The sequence below is a fragment of the Malaya genurostris genome, chromosome 2 (assembly GCF_030247185.1).
Source record: "Malaya genurostris strain Urasoe2022 chromosome 2, Malgen_1.1, whole genome shotgun sequence".
Classification (NCBI taxonomy): Eukaryota; Metazoa; Arthropoda; class Insecta; order Diptera; family Culicidae; genus Malaya; species Malaya genurostris.
Window position 1 is genome coordinate 311,386,349 of NC_080571.1, and position 20,652 is coordinate 311,407,000.

At 36.5% G+C, this 20,652-nt stretch overlaps 1 protein-coding gene across 2 annotated transcripts in view; it reads left to right on the plus strand.

Moving 5' to 3' along the window:
- Positions 1-20,652, plus strand: part of LOC131431109 (neural-cadherin-like) — a 1,211,689-nt gene that overhangs the window by 231,389 nt on the left and 959,648 nt on the right. The gene's annotated exons all lie outside the window — the stretch shown is intronic.

Sequence of the window (20,652 nt, forward strand, 5' to 3'; positions counted from 1 at the left end):
TCCAAAATATTGGAATCATTACCAGAAACAATGTATTGATGAACAAAATTACACGGAACGACCGAAATCAGCATTTTCGCGAAAAATTTAGTTGATTTGCTGATTTTAGTTAGTTATTTTTTGAGACAACTAAAAAAATCTTACTTTTGCTGATTTAGATTTTCTATTCTCATTCCCTTAATAATAATAAAATATTTGTTGAAATGACTATTTTTTTTAGTTGAATTCACAAATTAAACGTACTGTCATTTCTTAGCTAAGGCACACTTCATATCCAGTCAACTAATTTTTTAGTTGAATTAAAGAAATATAATGTTGTTTTCAACCAATATGAATGGTTGAATTGGCTTCTGCAATCTGCAGCTATATGGCGCCCTGTCACCGAAACGGTAACACCTTAATGACTACTAGCCACTAGATGGCACACTACTGCCGAAAAAAACTCAGACGCGGTTGTCTTTTCTATATTGGCAGGTATAAATACGATGTTGTGTTGGAGAAAAAGACATAAACGAACATCTTTTTGAATTTTTTTTCTTCTAAATCACTGTTTCTTCATTCTCACTGAAAACTTTGAGCACTCGGAAAACAAAAACCGAATACAAATAGTACACCGGACGGCGCAGCTCGGAAGGTTTGAAGATACAAAAAACCTTCATCACAATTAGAGTGAAACATTCGAAATTCACATCACTGTTCCGCGTAAAAACATTATTACGCACAATCGCTTCAAGTGCGCACAAATTCTGAATAAATACACTTTCCACTAACAGTTTACGTCATTTTTACATATCGGTTTAGAAAATTATATAGGGATATATCGTAACACATGCGAAAAACATCTAAACAATTTGCGAGCAGTTTCAACAAGACTGTCCCTTTTAGCTTTTTAATGGATTGTTTTGCTTTGACACTGCTGTCCTTCAGTAATGACGGTGATAGATAAATAGAATCAAAGTTTCTGATTTTAATAACGAAATTAGTTGTCAATGAGAATTTCGTGTTGGATTGAAATATTGCTGGTTTGTGTCCAGAATATTCGCCAACTAAACACATTCTCTAAAAATAAGAGTTTTTTTCAGCACAGTAAATTCTACATTTTAACTAATTTTATAGTTATTTTGGAAATTTTGTTGTTAGAATCAACTAATTCAAAAACAGTAATACGAATTAGGCGCAGAGCTAATTTCGGTCGTTCCGTGTATATATCCGTTCAAAGAATCTCAAGAAATTTGGTACAAATACAGAGAATTTTTATTAATGGTAAAATTTTGCAAACAAAATCTAAACAAACTTTTAAATTATATGACAAATATTTTTTCATGATTTTAGTTGCAAATTTATTATGAACAAAATTTACAAAAAAAAACTACTAAAATTCTGATTTTGTTTTAGGTTTGCCATAGAATCTCAAAAAATAGGTAGAAAATCGGAAATTTTAAAATTTCCGAATTATATTGCATTGCACCGTGGTCCGGATCCACAATTTAGGGGGACAAAAACATTTGTGGCTTAGCCTTATACTTTAGAGTTATGATGTCTTCAAAAAAAATGTATTTGATGAAAGATAAGTCATATTTCGTACATGGTATTAGGGTGGCTCTTATTATAAAGGTGATCCAAAAATTTTGTTTGCTGATGTGTTGAGATAGAGGACTACATCCTTCAGCAAAATTGTAGATAAACTTATATCGAGCAGCTTTGCTGAAGTCAGCATTGTGGTATCTCCAATGGTTTTAGTGTTACAGCTATTTTTGAAGAGCAATTTTTCGGGTTTTTTCAGTGCATTTTAATTGTGGAAGTAGTACCTTTCCAATGGTGAACAAATTTCGAAAATCGGTTGACTAACAACAATGTTATGACTCGGTGAAGTTGAAGTGTTCAATATTTTCTATGCGACGTTTATGCCAAAGGAAAGGAACTTGGAAAGCAGATAGGGCATATTTTGCGCGTGAAAAAAAACCTGGAACGGAAAAAATCAGATTCTCATTTAGTTTTCCTTTCCCAATCGTAAGTTACAAAGATTTTGAATCAATCTACGAACTTCACAAAATTCGAGGGTGTAAAATTTATTGAGATTCGTTCAAAAATAGCTGAGCGATGACAGTTCGAAGTTACCGTTCCAACTTTTTTTGAGGCTTGGTATTTGGAGTGTTAAAACAGGTTTTTACCTATTTTTATATATATAAAAAATAGGTATAGAATTCGCTCAAACTTTCGAAAATTTTTCCGAGGCCCGGAGGGCCGAATGACATATACCAATCGATTCAGCTCGACGAACTGAGCAAATGTCTGTGTGTGTGTGTGTGTGTGTATGTGTGTGTGTCCGTATGTGTGTTGTCAACTAAGAGGTCGAGATCTCAGAGATGGCTGGACCGATTTTCATCAAACTAGTCGCAAATGAAAGGTCTCCCCGTCACCCAAAACGCTATTGAATGGTTTTGAGATCGGATGTTTACTTTTTGAGTTATACAAAGTTTTATGTCAAAATTTTCAGTTTTTTGACAGTATCTGTCACAATTGACCTTTAAAACAGAATATGTTTTCAGACTTAGATTCCGCACGGTAATACCTATCCAACAAGCCATAGATTGTTAAAATCCGTCCATTTTTAACGGAGATATCGAAATTTTTCTGTAAGCGACTTTTCCCCCTATTCCAGCAGTAGGAGTTTTGAGCGCTGTATGACAAAGAAATGCTTGGGAGCAACGGAAAACACGATTTTTTATACTGTTACATACAATTGTTTCTAAGAACCAAAAGGATTGTGTACAGCATTCTTTTTCATGACATTTAGCCTCGGACCGATTTTGGCACGGCTCGTTTTTGGCAACATAATCGTTCGAATATGACATATATAAACCAGATGATGGCAGAATTTTTTTTAATTATTTTGTTTTAAACTACTTACAGCAATAAATGCTGGAACAACATAACATCCATATACCATTCGAATCAGTTCGTCGAGATCAGCAAATGCGTGTGTGACAAATAACTTCAATTAATTTTCTCGGAAAATTTCTTTTCTACAAATTCAGATTCATACGAAAAGTCGTATGCTCCCAAACAAAGTTCCTGCATTATGTTTGGTTCCGACCTCTGGTTTCGGAACTACAGGATGATATGTGAAACGAAATCAAATTGTGTAACTCATTTTTCTTGAAGATGGCTGAACCGATCTAAGATGCAAATGAAATCTAAGAATCATCTAAGATTCAAATGAAAAGTTTCAAAGTTCTATAAAACATCTTGCTTTTCAGTCAGATCCAACTTCCGGTTTCGGGGATTGTATAAAAATGTCTATTCCACATAATTTAATCAGGTTTATCGGGTTAGCAGATTTGGATAGTCGATAAAAAAATTAACTTTTTTCAGTTTTAGTGGTATTCAGTTGTCGATCAGAAGGCACCTAAAAATTTAATTCGTGCTATGATCTCTCAAAGATGTCTTAACTGATTTTCAAAAGTTTTGAAACAAATGTAAAGTGTACAGCTACTCAGGTGAATTTATCTGACTTCGGCCATACCGCTTTTAGAATTCCGGTTCCAGTATAAAATCGTTTCTCAAAGCTCAATCGTTTTCTCAAAAAAAGCCTAATCAAATTTCAGAAACAAAAATTTTAATTAAAACAAACTTATATACAAAAATTAATTATTTTATCCAATTATGACTTCCGGTTCTCGAATTACATGATGATGAATTTTTAAAATTCAAACCGATATAGAAGATGACAATCCCGAAAAGCTTCAAAGTTGAACTCAAAACTGTTGTAATTTATTCGTCATATGGCCATACGAATCGGTTTGGGTTATGCTGGTTCCTGAATACCGGCTCTTAAAGTACCTTAAATTACCGTAAACTCTAGAGTGGAACTTACATATCATGGCATGTTTAATCGATTATCACACTTCTAGATTCAAATTCGATCCGATTTGCAGTTTCGACATTACAGAGTAATGTGTGATTAAAATCTCAAATTGTTGCTTAAAACGAGGGTCATTAAAATAATGTCATGAAAACTTAAACACCGAAGAATATTCATGCAAAAAACACATGCGGATTGATAAAAATAGGTATCATCTCACTGCTAGGTGGATTAAACACGTTTTTCACTTTACCTTCGATTTCATTTTCAAACCGAAAATACTGGAAGCTGAAATTCAGCTTTTTTCCACATCCTGAAACTTACTAAACAATCGCGATTTTATGAATAAAAAGAGCTTCCAAACCATATTTCAAGTTGGCATGCAGCGCTGCCGGCCATATGCAATGCACTCTACAAAGAGCTTGGAGCATACAGATGTAACAAATGGTAGCTCGAGTATCATTGCACCTGCGAGTGACGCCCACCTAACCTAACTGTTGTAGATGAGACCGCCGCGCCTATTCGTACCGAGCTGGTGTTAACTGTTTGCAAAGGATTAGTATTGGCATGAAAAATGAATGCACCGCGTACGTAACGTTAGTAAAGCACCAGGAATGTTCACGTACAGCGACTCTATTGTCAACAAAGATGAATGAGAACAGGTGGTTACTCGCCGTGAGTGCTTTCGCGTTGATAAGAGTGGTATTGTTCAAGTTACTAGAATTAGAAATACGCACATCATGCTCAACAAACTAGAAAAAAATTCTATTCCTGTGTGGTACGTACTTTTCCGCATTTGTTTTTTTTATCTGAGAGCAATGATAACATGTCGTCTAAATCAGTTCTTTGGTTACGTTCCGCATCTGTAACATTGGCAAACGCTAAAATTATCCAACGGTTCAATCGCTCGCGACTAGCATACATATGTACCTACAAATCGGAGCAGGCGTGTTGCATTGTAAAACAAAACGGTCCCGACGGGCAGAATCACTCATTGCAACACAGTCTGGAAATTGAAAAACAACTCCGTACACCCCTCCTGGATGGTAAACAGGCTGCCACATCGCCGTCACCGCCCCAAACGTTGAACTTACCGAGGCTATGAAAGCTTTTGCAATAAATATCAATTTAAGCCATCCGAATCCGAAGAATTACCCGCATTGGAATTGCAGAGGCAGTTAGTTGGCTTTGGCCTGTGCCGGTTCTGTGACTGAAACCGAGTTGAGAAAATGATGCGACTCAGTCTCTAGGCTAGGGAACGCAGCGAAGTCACTCGTGTCGTACAATAAATTTCAATTTGATGCTGTTTGGAAAATTTCCGCGCATCGTGTCACTTACCAAACAAGAGAGGGAGAGAAAGAAAGAGAAGAAAAAAAACTACCCGTAGAAAATGGTTGTGCATTGTACACAGAAGAATAAATATTCACTTTCCTGCCTTTGCCTTCACCCACAAACAAGCAAACAAAGTTTTATCCGATGTGATCGGTGAAAAAAACCGCTTCTAGAATGTCCCTGAATCCGACTCGGATGCTGGTCGTGCGGAGGTCGCGAGAAAGTGGAGGGCACTGTTTGACTTTTAATCCCTTTCGTTTTACCACTAAAAAGCATTCTCCTGGGGATTATTGTGTCTCGCTGGATGGATGACGCTTGACATTGCACTCTACAAGAGACTTCAAAGTATCTTCGTTTATCCTGTCATCCGGTGGTGCTCAGCTCTAGCATACACTCGTGCGGCGTTGTGCGTTTTTTGTGTGTATGTGTACGTGTTGTATGTAATCTAGGTGCGGTTTCGCCATTTGAGGAAGTTGTAATGCACATCAGTGAAGCGAATGATATCTATAGGAATACACGCTGCTGCTAGGGGGATTTCACGGTTCCTTCACTTATGCGGAAAGCTTCAACGCGTCGTCGTCATCCTTGTCGTTGTCATCGTCGTCATCAGTGGTTATGATGGATGAACACACAGAAGGTGTTGGTTTATATCTTGCCCGTGCACCTTTGTCTGTTAGCGGTTTGTTGAAGCTTTTACCTATCGAAAGACTGTCCCAGAAAGTTTGGACGCACTTTGATTTCGCTGTAAATAATTCACAAGTGTTAGATATTCAAATTTTATTCGATATACTGATAATATTGGACTACAACAACAGAAAATTATTCTCAACATTTACTACTTAGCTATTGTAGACTAGCTGACGCACCTTCTTGCGAACGTTCCCCATTAAATTCCGTACAGACATCTTGGCGACAAGTTTTGACACTTTTTTCCAATCTTTTTCGAACTATTGAATGATTTCGGCTGCCGAGACATGTTTCCTAAGATGTGCCTTCGTTAATGCCCAAAATTCCTCAATTGGTCGAAGTTGAGGGTAATTTGGTGGATTCATGTCTTTTATGACGAGAGTGACATTTTTGGTAGTATACCATTCTACCGTTGATTTCGAGTAGTGGCAAGAAGCAAGATCTCGCCAGAAGACAAAAGGATCCTTGTGGCTTCGAATCATGGGTAGAAGTTGTTTTTGTGAACATTCCTTGATGTATATTTCTCCATTCATTAAAGCAGTGGTGATTAAGGGTTTCGAAATCTTACCGCAGCTACAAATCGCTTGCCAGACCATAGCTATTTTACCAAATTTTTCGACTTTAATCGATGTCTCGGACTGGTTTAACACTTACCCTTCTCGCACCGTATAATATTGTGGTTCCGGCAAGGATTTGTAATCGAGTTTCACGTAGGTTTCGTCTTCCATGATTATGCAGTTCGAATTTCCAGCAAGAATCGTATTGTACAGCTTTCGAACCCTCGGCCTGATCGATGCTTCTTGTTTCGGACTACGTTTTGGTTTTTTCTGCTTCTTATAGGTTCGAAGATTCAAACGTTCTTTAGCACGAAGAACATTTGATTTTGAAGTGCTCACTTTTTTGGCTACATCCCGAACTGAAACCTCCTTCTTTTGCTCGAACACCTTCAGTATACGTTTATCCAACTGAGGGTTAACAGGACCTTTCTTTCGACCCGTATTCGTTTTATCCTCAAAGGTGTTATCCTCACCGAACTTCCTGATTTCATTTTGCACAGCTTTTTCACTTACTCCTTCCATTTTTGCTATCTTTCTCAGTGACAGTCCGCGTTCTGTGCACCATTTGCACACAATTTTTTGACGTTGTTCTGCTGAAAGTCCACGCATTTCGAAACAAACTAATGAAAACGAATAAACAACTGCACAAGTGGTTAGAGAAGAGTGTAAACAACAGGACGCAGCCATAAAAATCGACAGATTCTGAACCATTGCGAAATGGCAGCGGTTTTTGGTTGCGTGCATACTTTCTGGGACAGTCTTTAGTAACAAATACCGGAAAAGTGATTTTACTGGAAAACAAAGCGGATGCAGATATTGGAATATAAGACTTACATACGATGTGTCGTCTTTAGTTTATTTACTAAGAGGTTTGCTTATGAAAAAAGAAAAATTGATGTAATGGCAACGGACAATGAAAAGTTGCTGTCAAAATTTCTTTCCATATATACTCATAAAAATCACAGGTCGATCGATTTTGATGAAAATTTAATCTTTTTACTTGAATACGGTTGATGACAAAAGGCCCCTGTTTCTCCCTTACAGATTTGGTAATGGCCTACTTTGTATAAATACAAAAAAAAATGCTAAGAACATTATTACATGTATTACATAAGATCAGTTTCAAAGACGGAAATTTTCAATAACTGATTTTAGACTAAAAAATCTCTGTAATTAACAAGGGTAATTTTCCAATTTGCTTAAAAAAATGTATTCATTTTTACCTTTCTCATATAGAAAGGCTATGCAAACACTGTAAAAAGCGATTTTCAATCAAGAATTGGTCCCATGGGTTCACACCTAGAAAAAATCGTGTAAATTTACGTCTTCTGAGACCGACATATACGAGCGTCAGAAATATCACAAATTTACAGTTAATATGTCTTATATTTAATGCTTTCTGATATATTTTTAAGTGCTAAAACATGTAAATTTACACGTTTGCTTGAAAGGCCGTGTATGTTTGACGTATATTTATATCATTCTTGTAAAATTCAATCGTTTCATGGATTACTTTCGTATGAATTGTGTCATATGTTGATTTGCGTCACCTGTAAATTTCATATTTTTTTGCTGTGTTGTTATTGAATTTTATTCGAATCGAACTGTCGGTTCGGCAGTAACGGGAAAAATGAACAAAAATATGAAGAAAAAGTGTACTCAATTTTCTTTGAGACCGCTCAGCCGATTTTTTTCAACTTAGATGTAAATTAAAGTCCTTATAGTCGCATAGCTTCATATTAAATTGAATCTAGATCCGACTTCCGGTTCCGGAGTTACGGGGTAAAATGTGAAAAATAAACTAATAATGAGAACTCGATTTTAAAATTAAATGAAAAGTGTTGTATTTCCACAAGTTCATTTAAAATTTAATCCAGATCTGGCTACCGATGCCGGAAATACAAGGTGACGTGTGTGAAATTACATCCTGGCATATAGAGCAATAATTCAAAAAACACGTCTTAATCCACCTAGTGGTGCAATGATGCCTTTCTCATATCAATCATATTCTCATATATAATACTGAGGTATTCTATTCAAAAAGTTTCTCTTCGGTTTTTGAAAGAAACCAAGGAATTGTTTGTGCATCAACTAGAATTACCTACCGAATCAAACACGAGAAAAACGAAATGAGTTCTACTATTGTAACACATGGGCTGAAAAGTCCCGAGTTTAACAAAGAGAATATGATTTTTCTGGTTCAAAATTAATTTATTTTATTCATCAACGTAATCTCCATCAAGTGCAACACAATCGTTCTAGCACCGCTCCAGCCTTTCAATACCACTATTGTAGAACGATTTATCTTTTGCCCCAAAATAGGCCTAAGTTTCAGCGATGATCTCTTCATTCGTGCGAAATTTCTTACCGGCGAGCATTTTTTTCAAGGCTGCGAACAGCCAGTAGTCGCTGGGAGCCAAATCTGGCGAATGCGGTGGATGTGGGAGCAATCGAAGTTCAATTCATGTAGTTTTATCATTGTTTTGATTGACTTGAGACACGGTGCGTTGTATTGATGAACCAAAATTTTCTTCTTTGTCATATATATGCCACTATATAATATTCACTGTTAATGGTATTTACTTTCTCAAGATAGTCGATAACCTTTCAAGCCGATTGTTGTGCTTTCGAGCGCTTTGGTCGAGGTTCACCTGTTGCTGTCCACTCAGATGACGATCGTTTTAATTCCGGAGTGAAATGATGAATCCATGTTTCATCCATTGTCACATATCGACGCAAAAATTCCTGTTTGTTACGTTGAAACATGACCGTACACTGCTCAGAATCATCGAAACGTTCCTGTTTTAGGTAAACAGTGAGCAAACGCTGCACACAGTTTGAACAGAGCTTTCTCATAGTCAAATGTTCAATAACACACAAACTAATGAATTGAATATCATGATATTTTAACAGCTGTCTTTTTAAGGTTAGTATTAACGGTTCAGCCATCTCAGAAAAAATTGAGTGCATATTTTTGTTACATACACACACACACACACGGACACATACACAAACACACAGTCATTTGCTCAGTTCGTCGAGTTGAGTTGCATGGTTAATGACAGTCGGCCCTCCGGGCCTCAGTTAATAAGTCGGTTTTCACAGTGATTGCATAGCCTTTCTATACGAGAAAGGATAAAAGGTGATTGCAATAAAACTAGCGCCATCTATGTGCTAGGCCCGGGGCTCTCAGCCCATGTGTTACAAGCGCTTCAAATTAGGTCCAAAAATCGATCGCCGAAAGTTTTGAATTGGCCTGCTAGCTCTTGTAGAATCAACAGATTAATATACTCAAGTGAACACGGTGTGCAGCAGATAGAAACGAAAAAGCAAGCATCCAGCAAGCGACAGGCACATGTTTCGTTGGCAGCTGGTTGCGAATTGAAGTTAAATCTGTGAGAAGGCATATTTCTAAAGATATCCCTTTGTGCGAACGTTCATGCGATGCAGAAGGGAACAATCGAAACCGTCAACCGTGCACGAAAAATCAATAGAATGACATCATTTCGGTCAGTTGGGATTGGTGGATGAAAACATAGGTCGATTCTAACGAATTTTTTCAACAGTACGCTATTGAAATACTGAAACGACGTTGTCATACATGTTTAAGTTCAAAGTTAACTTGATTTTTTCTAAGTGTGTACTTATCTATTTCTTTCCATTAATGAACAAGCGAAACACAGTCGACTACTTTTGTCTTGAATACGACTTACTTTAATATGGGGCGCCTCTTCAAAATTAAACCTCTGAGAGAATGATAAGTTTTTGATCGTGAATATCTCTTGTTGTATCTAACATATCAACATATTTTTTGCTACATTACATCGGAAATATGATCATCAATTTATGATAACATTTTCTGTTGTACGACATAATCACAAATAATTCAAAATTAATGTTTTTTGAAATGTTAATACCAACGAGTATTAAAGAAAAAAATTCATGAAAAAATTTGTCGTACCCGAGCCGACGAGGTTGTTGTAGTAAGCAACATTTCATTTCTTGATATATTTTGTTCATTCTAACCTGCGCAGTTGACTGTGAGTGTGAATAAAGCCAGCATTTAACTGTTTTGCGTTCACGAAAAATGCTTCAAACAGTGTTTAATATCGTAAAGATTTCCACAATTCGGCTCTTCTGAATGCCAGAAATGAATCCCGTACAGCATTTTGATAGCTTCTTTCACTGAAATATGCAAATCCGAAAAGAAAATCATCGAGGCTGAAAAGCCCGGGCCTATCACATTTTTTAAAGGTCGCTCAACCACAACAAATCTATTAGAATTTATCACTTTCACTCTGAATGTCATGGATTCTGGCAACCACGTAGAAACTTTATACACCGACTTTAGTAAAGCTTTCGACCGTATCGACATACCATTACTATTTTACAAACTGCAGAACTATGACATAGAACACCTTCTACTTCAGTGGTTTGAATTATATTTAACGAAACGTGTACAAGTAGTTCGCTTCAAAACATTCTGTCTGAAACAATTGTTGTAACATAGGGTGTACCTCAGGGCTCTCATCTAGGGACTCTTCTTTTCGTACTATATGTACAGGGTCCGGCACTCGAAGTGTAACCAACTTCAGACCTTCGAGCCTTACGTCAAGGTAAATGCGACATATTATCGGGAAAGTATTCTGGAGGTTGCTTTGAAGCCGTGGGCAGACAAACATTTCGGTGGCAGACCATGGACGTTTCACCAGGACTCGGCACCGTCTCACAAAGCTCGAGTGAACCAAGAATGGCTGAAAAACAACGTTCCGAACTTCATCACGTCCACACAATGGCTTTCGAATTCACCAGATGCGAATCCAATGGATTATTCTCTTTGGGCCATTTTGGAGAGCAAAGTCCGAACTAAAAGATACACCAGTCTCGAGGCGCTGAAAAAAGTTATTGGGCCAAAATATCTGCAAGTCACATTCGGCCAAACGAAGCAACTCCTTCGCTCTCTCAAGTCATCAAGTCAAGGCAAAAGGTAATCATATCGAGCAAAAGTGAATTGATTCTGAATTTTGTATTATTTTTACACATTTTGTACTTTGAATTAAGTAAAAGTAATTTTCCAAACTGAATTTATGGCCTTTTCAATTGGTTACACTTCGAGTGCCGGACCCTGTAAACGACATTTTCTTCATACTCAAATATCTAAAAGTGCTTATTTATGCAGACGACATGAAACTCTTAATGGAAATTAGAAACACTACGACGCCGCAATATTGCAGAACGGAACCAATCTATTCTACAATTGGTGCTGCAAAAGTCTACTTCAATCTCAATGTAAAAAATGCAATTCAATAACTTTCAGTAAGAAAACGAAACCCATTCTGTAGACATATTTCTAGGAAATCAAATAGTAGAAAAAAGCAAAGTTGTTCGAGATTTAGGTGTAATCTTGGACTCCGAACTAACATTTGTGGATCATTACAACACAATAATCAATAAAGGAAATAGTATGATGGGCTTTATCAAATACAAAAACAACTTATTTTATATGCACTTCGTAAATAAAGCTAGACAGCATTTCCTCTACCATCATATGAAGCACGCTGTGTGCTCATCAATATAGAAACACTTAAAGAACGTCGTAATCTTTCAATGCTTTCTTTTATTAATGACATTATTTCTCAACGCGTACAATCATCTTCACTACTATCGCAATTAAACTCTTATGTACCTGGACGTCAACTACGAACAAGAAATTTTTTTTTAGAAAATCACAATAGTACAAATTATGCATTATATCGTTCACGTTAAAATTATGTTATTATTGCATACAATGAAAATCATTTCCGGTTTATTTATATTCTATGAAAATTACTACAATATGGGTATTTTCGGAACGAGTTTGATGAGTAGATGTTGGAGAACGATGTTTGAGGTGGTTCTGAATTTCAAAATGGCGACTTCCGGTTTATTAATATTCTTTGAAAACCCTTGTTTTCCAACATGTACTCATCAAATCCGTTCCAAAAATATTTATATTCTAATGGTTTCTAACGAATATCAATGAACAGGAAGTCGCCATCTTGGAAATTGATGCGACCTAGAACATCCTTTTCCTGCAAATACTAATAATTTTTGTTTCATAGTTATCCAGTATATTATTCGTATACAATAATATACAAACATAGGAAAAACTTTTTTACGTTGAAAATTCCTAATAACGAAAACTTTTTTTACGTTAAAAATTCCAAATAACGTATACTTTTTTTACGTCATAATTCGATTCACTATGTGAAAAATACATGCAGTTCTCTGACAAAAGGTTGTGCAAATAATTATTTATAATCGCTGGGAGTCCATTCGGATGGAGCTTGTCTGAAAGAACATCAATGGAAACTGAATCAAATGCTCCTTTAATGTCTAAAACTACAGATGCCATCTGTTGTTTTTGAGCGAAGGTAATTTGGATGTCAGACGAAAGTAATGCAAGGCAATCATTCGTCCATTTATTTCTACGGAAGCCAACCTGAGTATCTGATAACAAACCGTTCGTCTCGACCCAAGTGTCGAGACGTCGAAGAATAATTTTTTCAAACAATTTTCTGATGCAAGACAACATTCCAATGGGTCTATATGAGTTGTGATTGGAAGCTGGTTTCCCTGGCTTTTGAATGGCGATAACTTTCACTTGCCTCCAGTCAGGTGGAACAATATTTTACTCAAGAAACTTGTTGAACAATTCCAACAAACGTCTTTTTGCGAGGTCGGGCAGATTCTTCACCAAGTTGAATTTAATTCTGTCCAACCCAGGAGCGTTATTGTTACAAGACATGAGTGCTATGGAAAATTCCATCATTGAAAAGGGGCTATCAATGAAACCATTATTTGGAGAAGACTCCCTAATAATGCTATGCGTAGGAACAGAATCTGGACAAACTTTCCTCGCAAAATCAAATATCCATCGATTCGAGTACTCCTCACTCTCATTTCCTACGTTACGATTCCTCATTCGTCTGGCCGTATTCCAAAGACTGCTCATTGAGGTTTCTCTTGACAAACATTCGTCAAAATTTCTCCAATAGCTACATTTCTTGGCCCCAAGTATGCTCTTGTACTTGGTTTCTAAAATCAAGAATTTTTCAAAATTCTGAGGAGTTCCTCCTTCTCGTTTTAAAAACGTCTTAAAAGCATTTTGTTGCGCGTGTTTAACATCTGAGCACTCTTTGTCCCACCATTTAATTTGACTTATGCTCGATTGCAGCTGTTTATTAATTCAACCATCTTTTAGAGAACTCAAGTCTCTTTACATTTAATCGAAAATTACGTGCACAATTTTAGGAGGGAGAGAATTCTGTAAAAAACTATGTCAAAACTCACAAGGTAGAAGCAGAAAGGTTTTAAATCGCAAAGCTTCACGTTCATGTCCACGCTAATTTTGAATTATTTTTCATTAGGACAAGAATCGTAAGATTCGAAGAAAGGACTAAACTTGACAGTTTCATAAAAGTATTTCATTGTGTAAAACAGTATACTTTATAAATAGTACGTAAAAGCATAATTACGAGAAGAACCACTTGAACTGTAGATTTCCATTTCGTTGTCTCCCAGTTCTTCCAGTTCTGACGTATAACTTCTTCCAAAGTCCTTTGTTGCAATCGTCATCATCGTAAGCATACCGATTTTCACACGCACCGACCTCGTAACGAATTGAATATTTTGTTGCCACGGTGAGAAACCCTTCATCGGAAATTGCCACGCCCCGGTACTTTTGTTGATGATGACGAAAATCTCCCCCCTATCTCCGAGTGGCACAACGGGCAGATACCTTTCCGTACACTCCGATGTGACACGTTGGCATGTGGTTCCAGCATTGGTTCTCGGTGCCGCCGCGTAGATTCACACAGTCGCACAACCAACGCCGCACCCAATGGCGTTAGATGTTCAACAGCGTCGGAAATGTGGTTAACTTTGTATGCTGACATTGCGGCGGAACTAGTCAACTTTTGGCTCGATTCCGGATCCAGCTGCTGCTGGTGGTGGTGATGGTCTTCGTCGTCGTCGGCGTCGTCGTCACAGCAGTTGCTGTCATGCGTTTTAATTTGTTATACGAGTGAAAGCACTACCATGACTGAGCTCACCTAACGATGTGGTTAGGCCTTTCTTGCGATACTTGTCTTAGGGCTGATTCTCGAATCTCTGAGCAGATAAAAAATGAAGGCCATGATTGATGTCCGGTTATTGATTTCTTGTTTTCACTGTGAATTATTGCTTAACATACATTACGAGAGCAGGACGAATTATAAACCTCAGAAAAATACCGTCAACTACTGCGGAGGATACATCTGGTGGCTTCAACAAATCATTTTCATGCTGTGAATCCAAGTATATGTATATATTTTTGGTATGTCGAATACTGGCAGAGCTGCGACAGACGGCGATATCAAGAAGATTTTTCTGGTGATTTATCGAGCTGTGTCAGTCACTACAAGGTGATCTAAGCTACTGTGCCGGAGGCAGTCTAGTAAAATTAGAATAAAATGACCCCTCATATTGGTAAGATTCCTGCAATATTTCAAAATGTGTAGCTTTTTCTATAGAGAAAAGCAAAAAAAGATGACGATGTTGAATTGTCATCAGCTTAATTCAATTTTACTTTCTGTCGTATATGTGACTCAGATCTAATACTTCAATTTTTCACTCCATTTTTAACAATCTATATATGGGGCATTCCACGCAAAATCAGCCACCCAACATTTGGTTTTCATCTATTTTTTTTCGGTAAAGAACTAGAAAATATTCGACACATATTTTTTTATTTCAATATGGTATGTGGAATTTTCGAGATATGATTTTTTTGAAACTTCGCGTTTTCAAAAAGAAGCCTTTTTCAACAGCTTATGCTGTAAAATCTAATAAAGATACAAAGGCACAAGTTTGAAACTTTTTATTTGCTTAATAATTTTTAATTTTTATCATTAAATTAACTTTAATGTTTTTTTATGGAATCGCTTATTTGAAGGTTCAGGAAAAGACGCACATTTAAGGTCATAGACGAATTTTTGTATCTTTATTATATTTTACAACATAAGCTGTTGAAAATAGGCTCTTTTTTGAAAACTCGAAATTTTAAAAAAATCATATCTCGAAAATTCCACGTACCATATTGAAATGAAAAACTACGTGTCGAATATTTTCGAGTTCTTTACCGAAAAAAATAGTTAGATGAAAAAAATAAATTTTGGGTGGCTGATTTTGCGTGGAATGCCCCATATATAAAAATGGAAGTAAGTTTGTATGTTTGTAACACCATAACTCTGGAACTACTTAACGGATTGCCACGCAACTTGACACAGGTACTTCTTGCATTTTAGATATGGTTCTTGGGATATTTTATCGGGAAGGGAGCGTAGCAAGTGTCACTAAAAAGGGGGGGGGGATATTCGTGAAAAAACCTGACACATTTTGTATACCTTAAATATGACTATACGAAGGGTGAAAGCAGCAAGTGTCTTTAAAAAGGAAGGTGTAATGTATAAAACTGCATAACTCCGAAACTACTGAACGGATTGCAGCCAAACTTGGCACAGATACTTCTTGCTCTCTTGAGATGGGTATTTCTAGCTAAGGGGTTAGGGGTATAGGGGCTAAGTTACTTCGACAAAGTTGTGCAGAAAGTTATTTTAAACAAAATTTGCTGAAGGTACTATTCCAATAACTTGAGTGTAATTCATGATATAATGCATTTTCTGACAAGGGTGTCCTAAAACCAGTTTTTTGTAAGAAAACACATATATTTTCAATTTATATGAGTTTTTCATGTTATACAAAGTTTTTCGTCATTAAAAACTACAAAACTTTCGCAAACATACTATGCTGCTATCATTTTAGTTTAATGAAATAGAGCCATTTTTCATGTTTTTTTAGAAAATTTCAACTTGTCTATCAACAAAAGGCGCAGGAAGTTGTGTAGTTTTTAATGGTGAAAAACTTTGTATAACATGAAAATCTCATATAAATTGAAAAATATGTGTTTTCTTACAAAAACTGGTTTTATTACACCCTTTTCAGAAAATACATTATATCATGAATTACACTCAAGTTACGGGAATAGTATTTTCAGAAAATTTGTTTGAAATAACTTTCTGAACAACTTTGTCGAAGTAACTTAACCCCTATGTTGGCTCTGAACCAATATAATACTTTTATCTCACTTTTAGGGGGATTAATCACATAAATAAAATTTGCCGAAAGATGGCGTCTATTATTCTGAGCAACATTGCTGAAGATACTGTACCTCAAAAACCACGTTCCTCTGAGTTATCTATTAAGAGCGTGAAAATGCGCTTTTGAACCACTGTGTAGTGGTTTGGTTGCCTTATCAAATTTCGTGGAATTTACGAATAGAAAGAGTTCAAAAAGGCTTTGTTCATTTGGCGCTGCGACACTTACCATGGCGAGACCCTGCAAATATACCACCATATACGGAAAGATGTCAGCTTTTAGGGATTGATACGTTGCTACACCGACGAAAAATCCAACAGGCATTGATCATCGCAAAATTGATAAACGGAGAGATTGATGCTCCCGAGATACGTTCCAAAGTCAATTTTCGGATTTCAAGCAGAACGCTGCGAAATAAATAAATAATTATATAAATAAATTAATTAATAAATAAATAAATAAATTTCATTGGGGGAGGGAACGTAGTAAGTATCCTCTACAGGTGGGGTCATTAAAATTTGTCTAATTTGACGAGAATCGATATGTTTTGAAAACCATAGAAATATTTTGCATACCTTAGATATGCTTATATGGGGGCTGGATATAGCAAGTGCCTTTAAAAGGGGCGGTGTAATGTTTGTAACAGCATAAATCCGGAACTACTGAACGGATTGCCAACAAACTTGGCACATGTACTTCTAGCTCTTCAGAAATGGTCATACTTCTTGCTGGACATTTTCAAGGGGGAGAGTATGTAGCAAGTGTCCTTAACATGGGGGGAGGGGGGAGGGATTTAATAACAAAATTTATCAAATTTGAAAAGAATCGAAACTTTTTAAAGAACATACATACTTTTTGAAAATCTCAAATATAGTTTTATGGATCTTTATGGGAGTTAGATGTAGTAAGAGGAGTGTAATGTTTGTAACTGCATAACTTTGGAAATACTGGATGGATTGCTATCAAACTCGGCACTAAAACTTTTTGCTCAAAGTTGATCATTAAGACATTTTCTGAGGGGAGAGTGTGTAGAAAATGTCTTTTAGGGGCGGGTAGGCTCTAACACTTTTGAAAAATCATATCTTTTTGCCTTTCTCTTATAGAAAGGTTATGCAATCACTTGAAAAACCGACTAGTGAAAAGCTGATAGCTGAGCAATGTCTGTGTGTGTGTGTGTGTGTCTGCGTGTGTGTGTATGTGTGTGTGTGTGTGGGTGTGTGTGGGTGTGTTGGTGTGTGGGTGTATGTGTGTATGTGTATGTGTGTGTGTATGTGTCAAACAATCTCACTAGGTTTTCTCGGAGATGGCTGAACCGATTTTGACAAACTTAGATTCAAATGAAAGGTCTCGTGGTCCTATATGGAATTCCTGAATTTCATCCGGATCCGACTTCCGTTTCCAGAGTTATAATGTAAAGTGTGTTCAATATTGTACACCGTCACTTGAACTGGCGGAACAATAACCCCTGAAAAATGTTATAAACTGGACTCTAAATCGTTATTCCCAATCTTAGGGTCAATTGAAAGGTCTTATGGTCCTACCAAAAATTACTGCATGTTTTCGGATGCAACAAACATTTAAATCGTCATTTAGAGTGCGTACTAGTAGAGTTTGTATGTCATGTTAGTTGGTGGCCGTACGAACCGACTTTGATTATACCGTGCATATAATAGTGAACCCATTTCGTTTTCTCAAGGATGACTTACGCAATCAAAGCACTGTTTTATTCTGTATGCTATACACAAACAATCTCTTGGTTTCTTTCAAAAATCGGAGAGAAAAATTTTAAATAGAATACCACAAAATTATATGTACATGAGAAAGGCATCATTACACCACTAGATGGATTAAAAAAGGTTTTTTCTTTGTATTTTGTTATAATAAAACATTTCAAGATAAATTATGTGAAATTTTCAAACCTATCGGAACAAAACTCAGCAAGTTACGTACTTTTATTTTTAGTTATCTCAAACTGCGAAGAAGTCAGAGCTCGGCGCAGATGCCCAAGATTTCTGCTTCGATTGACTTAAAAACTTAACAAACCATTCTTGAAATGTTTCATTATAACAAATTATAAAAGAAAAGAATATGATTTTTTGAAAATGTTAGACCTCACGGGCTTCCTTGAATAATACATTGTTTCCATTGATTTTATAGACAAAACACTTTGAACGCGTTTTTCTCGAAAGCAGGGTTTGAAAGTCCGTGTCCATCGTCATTCAAAAACTACTGCACCATTTTTTTTTTTCAAATTTTGCACACACTTTCTACATATAAAAAACCAGACCCCAACGTTTTCCTTTTCGTTGTTTGTTACTTTGGGGAGGTTCAACAGCTACAAAACGGCGGATTTATTAGTGAAAAATCTTAGTTTTCACTTTGAACAACCACCAAAAACTAGAAAAATTAAAAAAGAAATCAAACAGAAACGTTGGGGTCTAGAGAAACTTCAACTCTAACTATGCTGCTTTCATTTGTTGACTTCTGATTATTCTACGCTGAGATACAGTGGACACCGCAAATCATGATTTTTAACAAGTGTCCTCAAAAATACCTCTTCACCGACTTATTTCTCAACATTTTTCCTACGAAAAATTACGAAATGTTGTTCGAATGATGTTTTTTGTCATGCAACACATTTGAATTTATTTTGTTGAACGATAGTTTTGAAAAAAAAATCATTAAAATGGGTGGTGGGGGGAGTAGTAAGCGTTCGATAACAAGGGGAATTCGAGGCAAAATGTGTCGAATTTTGCAAAACTAGACATTTTTCGACAGGCACAGATATTTATAGGAACTTAAAGATCAACTTAGTAAATTATCCCTAAACTTGGCACAGGTACTTTTTGCAATTCAGAGGTTATAAGAGTATTTTTCTATTTTTCTCGACGAGCTTGTATATTCATTGCAAAGGTGATCGAAAGGATGAAATTAGTAGAAAGTATTTTTAAAAAGGGGTGTTTATTGCAATTTTTTTTATCTGTCGTCAAACAAAGGGGAGGGGGGGGGGAAAGAGAGGTTAAATTTAACCGGCAAGGAGGGGGTTTTGAAAACCAATTTTCATCTGCCATTTTTTTGTAAAACAAGAGAGGGACATGAATTTCTAAGTCGTGCTAGATAGTATTGCTATTGTTAATTTGAATGCAACGCTAAATCTTGGCACATGTATAAAAGGTGGGAATCGAGCTCAGATACTTTCTACACTACTCAGAGGTGATTATAAGAATAACGATTGAGGAGATCTGTAGTAAATTCACTAAAAAAAGGGGAGTTCAGTATAAAATTTATTCTGAGAAACGATGCTTCTTGACAAATACAGATACTATTTTATATTAAAGGAGATTATTACGTTATTTCAAGTGAGAGGGAGTGTAGCAAGTGTCCCAAACATGGGAAGTGTAAGGTAAAATGGATCGGATTTTACGAAAAACATCAAACTGACTCGATTTGACGAGAATGCCGTGTATCTGAGATGGGGCATTGGTCGTGCGCAATCTGAACATGCACTGAGTATTGTTCTGACCGTGTTTTACTACATTCAGAGTATTTCGATAGGCAGGACAATCTTTTTGCGACTTTGCCATCACGAAAAATGTCCGAGCAACGCCGGATTATTCAGCTAGTAGTTTATAATATTTTTATAATATTTTTAGAAAAAAAACTAGGCTTAGAATGAACGTTCAAAACAGCGTCGGCACAATTCGTTAGATCATTGATTAGAGCTCAACGAAAGCTTCTTTTGTTCATTGAACGTTGTCCGCACGGCGCACTGAATCGATGCGAGAGCAAAACGTTTTCTTCTGATCGAAAAATATCAGCGACATTAGTTTCGAAGGTCACCGTAATAATTCCGATCACGACCGAGAGAAACTTTTGTCTGATTACCGACCCAGGCATCCGTAACATATTTAGTTGATTCGTTGTCGTTATGTGTAGTTCTGCTAACTATAATTGAATGGAACGAATCGAGAGCGATTTGGTGATTTTCGTCGGCGGCGGCGGCGACGGTCAACCGGTTTGTCGTATGTTTGTGGA